Source organism: Marmota monax, unplaced genomic scaffold (genome assembly GCF_021218885.2).
Source record: "Marmota monax isolate L192 unplaced genomic scaffold, Marmota_monax_Labrador192_F-V1.1 WCK01_AAM20220418_F8-fsc00022, whole genome shotgun sequence".
Classification (NCBI taxonomy): Eukaryota; Metazoa; Chordata; class Mammalia; order Rodentia; family Sciuridae; genus Marmota; species Marmota monax.
Genome location: NW_026695215.1, coordinates 17492270 through 17506011, shown reverse-complemented (window position 1 = coordinate 17506011; position 13742 = coordinate 17492270). Strand labels below are relative to the sequence as shown.

General features: G+C 46.5%; 1 protein-coding gene across 5 annotated transcripts in view; it reads left to right on the top strand.

The window, feature by feature from the left end:
* The window catches only part of Mras (muscle RAS oncogene homolog), a 53443-nt gene that overhangs the window by 25379 nt on the left and 14322 nt on the right, over positions 1–13742 (top strand). Inside the window, exon 1 of one of the 5 annotated variants that reach the window (XM_046431723.2) lies at positions 12389–12572. The exons of the other annotated variants lie outside the window; for them this stretch is intronic. The gene's annotated coding sequence lies outside the window, so the exon portion shown is untranslated. Of the gene's footprint in view, positions 1–12388; positions 12573–13742 lie in introns of those variants that run through there. 5 annotated transcript variants of the gene reach the window in all.

The following is a 13742-nucleotide window of genomic DNA, read 5'->3' as shown; positions in this document are numbered from 1 at the left end:
CCAGAAGCAGAACCAAATCATTATTTAAACAAAACTACGTGTCATGACATATACCTATAATTCCAGCGACTTAGGAGGCTGAGACAGGAGGAACACAAGTTTGAGGCCAGCCTTAGCAACTTAGGGAGACCCTGCCTCAAAATAAAAATTAAGAAAGTAAAAAGATCTGGGGATGTAGCTCAGTAGCAAAACATCCGTGGGATTTAATTCCTAGTACCAAACAAACAAAAACAACTTTGTGAACATACTAAAAAATTACCAAACTATACACTTTAAGGGGGTGAAGAGTGTGGTGCATGAATATCTCCATTAAGAAAGCACCATCTTGGGCTGGGGTTGTGGCTCAGTGGTAGAGCTCTTGCTTATCCCATGTGAGGCACTGAGTTTGATCCTCAGCACCACATATAATTAATTAATGAAGCATCCATCAACAATTAAAAAAATATTTTAAAAAAAGAAAAAGAAAACACCATCCTTCGGGGCTTGTCTGCAGCTGGGACTTTGACCAGTCCCACTGAGTACCAAGCATGTTCCCACTTTGGGGACTTGGCACGTGGTGTTTTCTCTGTACTATATGTACTTCCTGAAAAGATGCTCATTTCATTTAGGCTTCAGCTTAAATGTCGCTTTATCTGGGAGATCATCTCTGACCAGGCCATCTGTACTAGTGTCCATGCATCCTGTCCATGTCCATTCCATCTCCCTGCTCAACTCTGTTTTTCTTTATTCTGCCCTTCACTGTTGAACACATCCCATATTATTTATGAGTTTCTGCCCCACTCCCACTAAAATACAAATTTGTGACAGCAGGGACTTTATTTACTGCAATATCTCCCCAGCATCTGGAATACCGCTTGGCTTATCGTAGGTCCTCGGTAAACACTTACAGAATGAACAAATGAATGAATGAATCCTGAAACATGTTACGTGGTCACATGTTGATGTGATATCTATATTATTTTATTTCTATTCACACTTATTTATATGGTGTGTGTGTGTAACTATTACAATTAAAATTTTACACTTAAGCACTTTCTAAAATAATTTCATGTATCACCTATTAGAATAAATATCACACTTGGGATATACTGAATTAAATAAATGCAAACAAGTTTTTTTTAACTGCAGGACTTATAACAACCTTTAATATAATAAATACATATTAGAAGCATATTGGTAAGATATAGTGTTCTTAAGACTCCCCAAAGGGACCATTTTTTGGTACAGCATTCTGGGCTATGTTCCACAGGGAAAGAAATATTACATGATGCATTTAAGAGATGAACTCTGTGTCTGGTACATAACTGTAGCTCAATCAATATTGTTTCTCTCTACAGCCGTATAAGCTTCTCTAACATTTTCCTAAATAACTTTGGACACTAGTTCCTGAGAAAAAGAGTCTTTCTCGAGTGTGATTTTTAGATTTTGTGATAATATTTAGAGCAGTACCAGGAGAGAATGGGGAAACCCGGCCCTGGAACTGCTCTGGTAGCTTGAATTGGCTCAGCTCATTCCTTCCTCAGGAGTTAGACCGACTCACGGCATTGCCCACCTGGCCCTTCCTCAGGAATAGACACCAGAGTCCAGACCAGCGCCCTTCACTACCCAATAAGGTCTCCTATTAAGAAAAGGAAGAGCCGGGTGCGGTGGCGCATGCCTGTAATCCCAGTGGCTCAAGAGGCTGAGACAGTAGAATAACAAGTTCAAAGCCAGCTTCAGCAAAAGCAGGGTGCTAAGCAACTCAGTGAGACCCTGTCTCTAAATAAAATACAAAATAGGGCTGGGGATGTGGCTCAGTGGTCCAGTGCCCCTGAGTTCCATCCCTGGTACTGCCCTCCCCCCCCCCCAAAAAAAAGAAAAAGACAGCTGGGTGAGATGGAGTGTGACTGTAATAGACTGGAAGATCTTGAGTTTGAGTGCCCCACTCCCCCCAAAAAAAACTAAAGAAAAAGAAAAGGGATGCTTGAAACATTTCTTCTAAATATTAAGAATGGATTTTTAAAGTGTGCCCTGTATTTTGAGAACTTGAATCAGAGGAAGGTTATACTTAGACTTCAGTGAAACCCTGAACCATGCTGGGGCCCACCCTGTTTGGATGGTTTGCAGCCCTGGGGTGCTCAGAACACCTCGTGCTCTGAAGCCTGCGTCCCTGGAGGCCACCCGCCTGGGGAGGTGCTGGGCCTGGAGATGCCTCCCGTTGCCCTCTGCCCCACTCAGCTCCCAGAGCTCTGGAATCTGTGGTTTCTCTTCTTCCAAACTCAGAGCAAAAACATGACAGCACGATACTGACGGTGAGGGTGACGGTGATTATGAGGAGGAGGAGGAGGATCATTATCGTCAGTAATGACGTCATGGGGCGATTGCTGAGTGGAAGGCCCATGCTCAGCCCACTTTATTTTTTTTTATTAATGCATTTTATACAGAATAATGTGTTTCCTTGTAGCATATTTGTACATGCATGTAACACACTTTGATCATTTATATCTCCCTTTACCCCCTTACCATACTCCCATCCCCTTCCTTTTTTCGAATAATCTCCCCCTTCTACTTTCATGACACCTTTTTGTCCTCCAAGATTCTGTATATGAGAGAAAATATGTGACACTTATCTTTCTGAATCGGGCTTATTTTGATTAACATGATGCTTAGTTCTTTTCTCTTTTTTCCTGCAATAACATTTTTATGGCTGCATAATACTCCATTGTATGTGTGTATGTGTGTGTATATATATATATATATATATATATATATATATATATATATATATATATATATGAGTATTATTCTATATATTAGTGTGTATATATATATACATATATAATGGATATAACTTTTCATGTATCACACATATATCCCATGTATATATTATTTTATATATATATATATATATATATATATATATATATATATATATATATAATCTTTATCCATCCATCTTTTGAAAAACACCAGGCTGGTTTCATAATTGGACTATTGTGACCTGTGCCATAGTAAACACAGGTTTGCAGGTGTCTTCTATAGTATACTGACTTGAATTCCTTCAGTTATCTACTGGGGAGTGGTGGAGCTGGATCACATGGTAGTTCTTTGTAGTCTTTGAGGAACCTCCATAGTGATTTCCATGGTGGCTGTGCTCATTTACATTCCCACCAACAGTGTATAAGGTTCCTTCCCCAGTATTTTTTTTTTTTTTGTATTCTTGATGATTTCCATTCTGCCTGGGATGAGATGAGACAGCAGTGTGGTTTTGATTTGCATTTCCCTTGTGGATATAGCTATTGAACATTTTTTTTTACATAGTTATTGTCCATTTGTATCTCTTTTGAGAATTGTCTGTTCCATTCATTTGCTGGTTTATCAGTTGGGTTATTTGTTTCATTGCTGTGAAGTTTTCTGAGTTCTTTATATATTCTGGATTTTAGTCCTCTGTAGGAAGAGCAGCTGGCCATTCTGTAGCCATTCTGTCTCTTCAGTCCATTTCCTTTGCTGTGCAGGAACTTTTTAACTTGATGCTGTCCCATTTGTTGATTTTTGTTGCTTTCTGAGCCATTGGAGTCCTCTGTAAGAAGTCATTACCAGTGCCTATTTCTTGAAGTATTTCCTCTATATTTTCTTCTGGTAGTTTCAAACTTTCTGGCCTTATACTTAGGTCTTTGATCTATTTAGAACTGATTTTTGTACAGGGTGAGAGATTGGAATCCAGTTTCAATTCTATTTATTTATTTACTTATTTATTGTGGTGCTGGGGACCGAACTCAGGGCCCTGAACATCCTAGGCAAGTGCTCTGCCGCTAAGCTACATCCCTAATGCCTTTTATTTTTGTTTTCGTTTTAAGATAGGGTCTCAATAAGTTGCCTAGTCTGGCCTGAACTTGTAATCTTCCTCCCCTCTACAGGAGACAGAGACAGCCTCTCTGTCCCCTGTCTCTCCAGCAAGGGCTTTGTGTTTGCAAAGTGTTAAAGCTTGGCTCATCTCCTGAGCCCTCAGAAGCCAGGATATTTCTATGCTCAGCAGCTCTACAGCCAACTTCACATTGGGCACTGAATTCTCAGAGGTGAAATGATTAGATTATGAGTTGTGGCCTCATCAGTTGGTTAACACACTAATATGGATTAACTGGGTGGTGACGGTAAGCAGGTGGGGTATAGCTGAAGGAAGGAGATCATGGGGGACATGCCTTTGGGGTTTAGATTTGTCTCCTGTGAGCAGAGCTCTCTCTGCTTCTTTGTTACCATGTCCTGAGCTGTTTTCCTTCTCCACACCCTTCCTGCATGATGTCCTGCTTCACCTCGGGCCCAGAGCTATGGTGACAGGTGTGCACCGCTGCACCAGGCTAAGCTTCTGGTCTTCTACAGATGGACGTGTATTTTTCCCAGCACCATTTGTTAAGGAGACTGTCTCTTCTCCAGCAAATGTTTTTGTCCTCTGTTCTATTCCACTGGACTACGTGTCTGTTTTTATGCTAGTGCCATGCTGTTTTTGTTACTATGGCTTTGTTTGTAGTATATTGTGAAATTGGATATTGTAATACCTCCAGCATTGCTTGTTTTGCTCAGAATTGCTTTGGCTATTCTGGATCTTTTGTGCTTTCATGTGAACTTTAGCATTTTTTTTTCTAGTCCCTTGAAGAATATCCTGGTATTTTCGTGAATTGTGTTGACTCTGCAGATCAGTTTCACCAATATGGCCTTTTTAGCAATATTAATTCTGCCAACCCATGAACATGGGAAGTCTTTCCATATTCTAGTGTCGTCTTCAATTTTCTTTTTCAGTGTATTGTAACTTTCATTGTAGAGGTCTCTCACCTCCTTGCTTGGGTTTATTCCTGGATATTCTATACATTTTTTGATGGTTTTGTGAGTGGAATTGTTTTCCTGATTTTTTTTTCTTATTATGTTCATTATTTGTAAATGACTGGTTGGTGAGCTATTGATTTTGCATCCTAAATTTCTTTATCAGATCTAAAAGTTTTCTGGTAGAATTTTTAGGGTCTTCTAAGCATCGTATCATATCGTCTGCAAATAGGGGTAATTTGACTTCCTCATTTTCTTCTTGCAATTCTGTTTCTTTCTCTTGCCTATTTTTCTGGCTAAAACTTCAAGTAGAGTGAACATCCTTTTCTCACTCCTGATTTGGGAGGAAATAATTTATCCTTGATCCTATTTATGTGGTATATTAAGTTTACTGATTTGCATATGTTGAACCGTCCTTGCAGTTCTCAAATGAAACCAGCTTGATCGTTATTATTATGGTTTAGATATAAGGTATCCCCCAAAAGCACATGTGTGAGACAGTGCAAGAAATTTCAGAGGTGAAATGATTAGATTATGTATTGTGACCTCATCAGTCATTTAACACACCAATATGGATTAACTGGGTGGTAAGCAGGTGGGGTGTAGCTGAAGGAAGGAGATCTTGGGGGACATGCCTTTGGGGTTTAGATTTGTCTCCTGTGAGCAGAGCTCTCTCTGCATCTTTGTTACCATGTCCTGAGCTGTTTTCCTTCTCCACACCCTTCCTGCATGATATCCTGCTTCATCTTGGGCCCAGAGCCACAAAGTCAGCCGTCTGTGGACTGAGACCTCTGAAACCGTGAGCCCAGATAAATCTTTCCTCCTCTAAAATTATTCTTGTCAGGTCTTTTGGTCACAGAAATGAAAAAGCTGACTAAAACAATGGTGTGTGATTGTTTTAAATGTGTTGTTGAGTTTGGTTTGCAAGAATTTTAGGAAGGATTTTTGCATCTGTGTTCATCAAAGGTATTGATCTGTAGTTTTCTTTTTTTGTTGACGGTGTGTTCTCTTTTTACCTGTTGTGGGAGCGACTGTCATAAGCTTGTGTTGAATGTGAAGAAAATAAAGCCAAGCATCCTACAGCTGGCGATGGTTTGAACTCCCCTTTGTCTCCAAGACAGTGTCAGTCTGGTTGTGTAGGGAATTCCTTGCCCACATCACACAGTTGAGTAGGACCCTTGGGAATGAGAGTTGAAATCCCAGGGAGAAGGGCATGTGACTGGCTTATCAGGATCAATAGACAGGCTCCCTGGCTCTTCTTACTGTGCTCTTGCATGTGTCCTTCTGGGGCCAGGTACTTCCACCCTGCTCTGACTCACACATCAGATGTGCAAGTATTTCTCCCCCCCCACCCCCGGCCCCTGTGGCTCGAAGCCCCACTCTCTGCCTTGCTAACCTCTGGAACCTCTCTTCCATCTCCAGAGAACAGCAGGGGCCCTGAGTCTGTGGAACCCCTTCCCACCTAGTGGCTCCGGGCTCATCCCTGCAGCCTCTCTGTCCCCCCGTCTCTCCAGCAAGGGCTTGGTGTTTGCAAAGCGTTAAAGCCTGGCTCTTCTCCTGAGCCCTCAGAAGCCAGGATATTTCCACCCTGGCTTCTGCCCAAACCCCACACACAAGTGCTGTTGTCTTCTCCGAGGGGCCTGGACCTGGCGTTTCCCCGAACACTTGAATCCACATTCTTTCTGGGGTCAGGGAGTAGAGAAGGAGGTTGGAGAAGCAGGGAGAGCAAGCAGAACATTTATTGAGAGCTTTTTTTCTGAGCTAGGGACCTTTCCAAGTAGGCACCTATGCTCAGCAGCCCTACAGCCAACTTCATATTGGGCACTACCCATGGGCCCCGAGTAAGAATGGGGTGCAGGCAGAGCAGCCTGCTCCTCCACGCACCCTCCCCTTTGCCCCAGAGATGATGTGGGAGGAATTTCTCCCTTTGCCTATAGGAGGGAGGATGGCTGCTGGCCAGAGGTGATAAAATCACTCTTTTCCTTGTTACATCAGTCGTCCCTGCTCGGCTGCTCCCGGCTGCCTGGAGCCCACTGGTCACCAAGTTGCCCGGGGTAGGACTTGCTGGTAGGAAGCCCCTCCTCACAGGGATGCTGGGTCTCCTCTGGAACCTTCTCGTTCTTCTCCTTGGCCCTCAGAGCTCCGATAGCATTTACTACTGACCACCCTCAGAGCTATGATAGCAGATACTGACCCGACTTTTCTTGAAGGCCAAACACCTCATGCTAAATTGTAAGGTTTGCTTCATTTCATCTTTGTGACAATTCTGCTCGATTGAGATCATGGAGATGACAGTAGCTTGCTTTACAGCTAAGCACAGCTGCTCTGTAGCTAGCACGCCCCAGTCCTACTGAGCTAGTTGCTAAGATATTGAAACACTCCACCTTTGAAACACGGCTCCTGCTGCCGCCTTGAGCCCCAAGGGACCTTCCCCTGGGAAGCCCAGACCACCTACCCCAGCAGCTGTCCAACAGTCCTCTAATTAATAAGGCCCCTGCAGGTGAGGGAACCGAGACTCAGAGAGGTGATCGCTCAGCTGATGAGAGCCCCATTCCCTCTGCCCTCAAAGCCAGGGATCTCTATCCTGCCCTGTGCTCACCCTAGCCCGGGAGCCAAAGGACCTATCGCCAGCCTCTGACCTGGAGTCAGCGCATTAGGCTTGGACTCAGTGGTGGAGGTGCGAGTGAGGGGCGTGGCTGCCCAGCCTCGGCTCATTCCAAGCTTGTCATCACCCGCCTCCAGCTGCTGTTCCTTCCCTGTTGCCAACACTCAGGTCCCATCTTCCGCAGTGAGTGTGGGTTGTGCTGTCACTTTGGAACTTCACATTGATTACTGTCAGAAGTCACGTGAACATTTTGGGCTCCGCACAGCAGCCTGACAGGTGGCTCTGAGATCTCACTTGTCTGCCTTGTGTTGGGTGATGGCTTTGAGGTTGTCCCTACCAGCTTGAACTCACCAGGCTGAGGCCTGGTAACCAAGGGCTTCTTCTCTCTTTGGGGAAAGACAGCCTCAGAACAAAGACCTTGCACCCTCATTGGTGGGGCCCACGTCCACGTGGGATATGTCCTCATAATTGTTGCAAAGAATAAGTGAAAAAATATAAATCGGCAGCTTCTCTAAGAGAGGGCCTCTGTCCTTTGCCCACCATTGTGAGTCTGATCCAGCCCAGACTTTCTACCTTTAACACCTCTTGAGCGAGCCAGGAGAGGAGGAGGTGCCTTACAAGGCATATGGTAAACCCCAGTAGATGCTGCTGTTGCTGTGGTTGCTCAAATATGATTTATATTATTATTTACAAGAGCATCTTCTACTTTTAAGGATAGGCCTTATTGCCTATGCAGAAGAAGGCTACTGACCCATGTCCTGTATCTGGAAAGGTCAAGAAGTGGGGCTTATACTCGACTTGGGGATATCACCTCTTTCCTTTCTGACGTATGGCTTGGACCCTGAGTGTCTGCTCATTTGCTCAACAAATATCTCTGAGCACTGCAGTGCGCCTGGCTCTCTTTGGGAATTGCAGGGTGTGGCGATTGGCAAAGCTCTCAGGAAGCTTGCGTTACCGCTTGGGGGACAGAGCCTAAACCTGTGTCTATGGTGTCGAGTGGTGATAAATGCTGAGAAGGAGGATGAGGCAAGGGAGGGGAAGCAGGAGGAAGGGGTTGCTGTCTTCTGCGGCTGGTCAGGGGGTGTCTTCCTGCCTGGGCGATGGGGTGCATCTGCAGGAGAAAGCTCTACCTGTGTGGGGAGACAGTCTCAGACAGCGAGGGGGTCAGGGGCGAAGGCTGTGAGGAAGGGTACTGGCCTGTTTGGGGAATAGTGGGGACAGCAAGTGAGGGAAGCTACAGGAGAGGTTAGGAGGTAACTGTATAGGATGGATCTCACAGGGCCCATAGAGAAAGGAGAAGCCATTGGAGGGTTTTAAGCCGAGGAAGGACAAGACCTGACTAATATTTTAAAGGCTTGCCCTGGCTCTGGTGTGGAGAACAGACCTTGGGGGATCCAGGACAGAACCAGAGAGACTAGTGAAGAGGCTCCCAATGGGGGACTAGGGAGGAGCTGTGCACATTGGGTTTAGTGACACGGAGATCACCAGCAACTTGACAAGATCAGTTTGGGCTGAGAGGTGGGGAATGAAAATCTGATTGGAGTGGATTAGAGAGAGAGAGTCGGGGAAAGGACGGGCCGACAGGGAGCATGGCCTTGAGGAATAGAAAATGTGATGGGAGGTCAGGGCGGGGGCAGGGTTCTCTTATTTTTAATCTTTTGGTTTTATTTTATTTAAAATGAAAGAAATTATGGCATGTTTACATGCTCCTGGAAATAAGCTGATAGAGAAAAGGGTGGGGACGGAGGGGACAGCAGCAGCAGCTGTGTCCTGGCATGACTGCCAGGGGACAGGAGCCAGGGCCCCAATGGAGGGTGGTCTTGACAGGAGCAGGGAGGGGCAGGCCATCCGCCCTCAGTGAGAGGGTCAGGTGGAGCGTGCGTTTCAGAGAAAGGAAGGCAGGTGGGTAATTTTCTCATACACCTTCTCTATCGAGGTATTTCACATGTGAAGTCCAGTGGCTTTCGGTGTACTCATGAGGTTGTGCAGGCATAAGTGGCTGATCGATTCACAAATCAGTGATCACTGGAATCAACACTACTCCTCATTACCCCCCCCCCCAAAAAACCACCCATACCTGGCATTCTCCAAGTTCCCCTTCCCCAGTCCCTGCACCCTCTAATCTACACTCTGCCTTTATAGATTTGCCTTGTCTGGACATTTCATATAAATAATCATACAACATGTGGCCTTTTGTGACTGGCTTCTTTCACTTATGCTACTGTTTTTTTTATTTCCATATTTTTTATTGGTACATTGTGCATATGAGTGGGATTCATTGTTAAATATTTGTAATGCACACAATATAACAATATGATTTGGCCAATATCACTCCTCAGTATTTCCCCTTTCCCTCCTCCCCTCCCTCCCCCTGGTCCCTGTCCTCTACTGGTCTCCCTTCGATTTTCATGAGACCCCGCCCCCCACACACACACTTTTTTTTTCCTTTTTTCTTCTCTAGCTTCCACATATGAGAGAAAACATAAGACCCTTGACTTTCTGAGTTTGGTTTGTTGTGCCTAACATAATGTTCTCAAATTCCACCCATTTTCCTGCAAATGATGGAATTTCGTTTTTCTTTATGGCTGAACAAAACTCTGTTGTGTGTACCTGCCACGTTTTCTTCATCCGTTCATCTGTTGATGGACACCTAGGCCGGTTCCATAGTTTGGCTATTGTGAATTGTAGCACAGTGTTTTCAAGGGCTATCATGTCATAGATATCAAAATTTCATTTCATCTTATGTGTGAATGACGCTGTAGCACGTGGGTATGCCACATTTTGTTTTTTCTTTCACCAGCTAATGGACATTTGGATTGTTTCCACTTTGGGGGGCTCTGATGACTAATGTTGCTGTGGACATTCATGTGCAAGGTTTTGTGGGGACGTAGGTTTTCTAGATACGAAGGAGTGGAATTTCAGGATCATGAGCTTAACGGTTTGAGGAATTACTAAGTGGTTCTCCAAAGTGGCTGCACCATTTTACACTGCCACCAGTAATGCAGAGGACTCCACGCCTCTCAGGTGGGCTGCCCAGGGGGGAGGCAGGTGGAGTTTATCTCCTGATGGATCCGTTTCAGTTAAGCTGAGAATGGAGCCTGAAGAGACCAAGGTGTCAGTGGACAAAGTCATGTGGTGCGTTCATCAGCACTGTGTTCCTGTGACCAAAATACCCAGCAGGAACAACTTTTAATGGAGGGGAAGTTTATCTGAGCTTTACTCCATGGTATGACTGACTCCATTGCTCTGGCCCAAGGTGAGGCAGCGCATCATGGCCGAAGGGTGTGGCAGACGAAGGCTGCTGGGGACAGGGAGGCCAGGAAGCAGAGAGAGGGAACCGTGGAGGGGGCCACAGGGAAGATGCACATCCCCAGTGACCCAGTTCCTCCAGCCATGCCCCACCTGCCTGCAGTTACCATCCAGTCGGTCCATTGCAACTGGGAGGGACAATCCAATCATGTGACCTCCAGACATTCCTGTACCGACACAGGAGCTTTTGGAGACACCTCATGTCCAAACTATAACACGTGCTCACTGGGAAACAGGAGAATACTGGAGAAGGATGTGTTTGGAATGACTAGATGCTCGGAAGGCCCTGGAAATCCATGCTAAAACTGCAAAGGGAACCATCCAGCACAGCGTGGTCACTCTCCTCCCAGGTACAGGTGGAGCCCTGAGGCAGGTGTGGCATGGTAAGAAAGTGATGTGACCATCTGGGGGTGGGTGTAGAAAGTGTAGCCTCTGGGCCTTCATCTCATCTCTGCATCTCCAGCCCTCTATCCTGACTCCCTCCCTTTAGACCTGATTCTCTTTGGGCCTTGGGGACACTGCTGCTGGCTCCCCACTCAAAGCCAGCCTAGTGCCAGGGGCAGAGAGGACTGGACTAGCCGGGTGTGGGTTCTGGTCCTGCCCTCTGCTTACTAGCAGTATGAACCTGAGTGACGCAGTGGCGTTGCCTGCCTCAGTTGCTTCACCTGTGAAGGCCTGGCCTCCCAGAGAGGCTGCGCGGTGGAACAGGTTTGGAGGCCAGAGTCTGGCCTCCTGGCCTCCCCACTGCCAGGCCCTCCCAGGCTCCATCTGCCTCTGAGCTCTGGTTACACTGCTGAGACCCCAGCCATGCTCTCCACTTTTTGCTCCTTTTCCCAGAGGGCAACATCTGAGGGAGTGGGTGTTTCTGGCTCCTCTAAGAACCCGACAAAGCCAGGGACCATCTTCCCAGAATGTGCACCTACATGTGCAGCTTGTACCCCGACTCATGAAAACTGACCCCAAGACCTCCTCACTCCAGGCCCCACGCTGCAGTAGTGTGGCCTCTAGAAGAGCACGCCCGGGGCTGGTGGCTGGCACTTCTCCTCTGCTGCTCTTGTCCTTCAGTGAGCGTGTCGAGGAAGTTGGGGCCCCTGCCAGAAGGAGTCTCCCCCCATTGCTAGGAAGCCAGTTGGTGCCTCTATAGGACTCTTAGCTCCCTCTCCTGTAGAGTCCCCAGTGGCCTGGCTTTCCACATCCTGCCAGCACTTTGGAGAAGTCCAAGCAAGTGACTCTTTTTCTGGGAACAGTGCTGGGTTGTCACAGCCACTCCTGCTGCCAGGCACCCTCCCTGCCCCTTAGGTGCCCTTACCCAGAAAGGGAGCACAAATGCAAATGGTGGTGGTGGTGGGTGCTCAGCATGGTTGTGCTCAACCAGGAACATTATTTTATTGAATCTGTTCCTGGGAGGGGCTCAGTCTTCCCCACCTAACTGTCCTGTAAAATGGGCTCTTTCATTCCCCCGGTGGGTCTAGGGATTGGAAATAGCTCTAACCATATTATCCCTAGAAATCATTGTCTATTGTTTTAGGTTCCAGAAGCCTAGTTTCACCCTGAAGGTTGCACCCTGAAATTTAGTTAAAAAGTCAGTGTTTTGTGATTTCCCTTAAAGCTGGAGTGAGCTGTTTCAGTGTGGTTACAGCATTTCCTGTCGCGTGCACTTGATTTGCCTCATCACTGTGCACTTATTTTTCTGAGCCCTCACTGGGTGCTGAAGCTTTCTGGAGGCCCAGGGATATGAATGCCAGGCTCCTACTGCAAGGTGGGGAGCTGCACCAGGTGGAGAGGAAGCCTTCAAAGATGGAGGTCAGAGGCTGAGCCTTCTCCTAAGGAGGAGCTGAGGAGATCAACCACATAGAGCTGGAGGGTGAGCTGGAGGGTGGCTGGGACAGCCTGAGGGGAGGGGAACAGGCATTGAAGGTGGAGGTCACAGGCTTGGCTGGTTCTAGGTGGCCAGTCACACCCCTCTAGTTGGAGGAGGGGGAGGAGGAGGAGGTCTTGGCAGTCCTATTAGGAACCCAGGCTGGTGCCTCTCCATGCTGGCTGCCAGCCTGCCTGGGACCTCACACCATGCCAGTGTGTATGTCTTGGCTTCTGAAATCTACAAGATCTGAGAGCAGCCACCGCTTTAATCTTCCCCTGCAATGGAGCTGGCTCTCTTACCACCACCACCGTGAGAGGACTGGGGCAGCAAAGACCTGACACTGCCTCCAGAATCTCCCTCCTCCCTCTAATCTGGCTGCTCTCTCTCTCTCTCTCTCTCTCTCTCTCTCTCACACACACACACACACACACTCTGGCAGAACGCCTCTTCTCCCGCAGTGACTAATACTCTGTCTCTGGAGTCCTCCTACTTCACGCCGTGAGGCTTGGCCCCATGCATGCAGGTGGAGCCCTGATCTCCTATCAGCATAGCTGCCCATCATCCTCAGCCTTCCCTAAGAAGCCTCGAAGGCACCGTTGCTGCCATGTGGCTGTAGGAGGCATTTCCAGACATATGTGTGTGGAAGGGAAGCTGGACAAGGAATGGACCCCAAACCGGACTAGGTCCAGCTCAGGCCACCTCCTCCCTGGCTGCGCCTGCCCCCACCATGGGGCCAAGAATAGCTTTTCTGCCCTTTGTGGAATAGATTTTTCTCTCTTGGGTTTTATCTGCAGTTATTGATGTACCCGGATTTTTTTGTTTTCTTGAGGCAGTTTTGATCCTTTGTTTTCTTAAATCATCAGTTTCTTCTAGAAATGAAGGTGTGTTGCTATCAAACTGTTACTAGATTTCTTTTATAATTAAATATATCTGTATCCATAGCCATAAGCCTTCACCCCTTCCAAATGTTTACTTTTCTTTTCTTTCCCCTCAGACAAGAATTGCTAAAGATTTTTTAATTGATCTTTTAAAGAATTTTAGATATTTTAGACTTCAACTACTTTTGATTTTTAGCTATCAACTACTTTCGCCCTCCTTCCTCTACTTTATTGACTATCCCCCCCACCCCGTGTCTTTTTTTTTTAATTTCTTAGTTGTAGATGGACACAATAC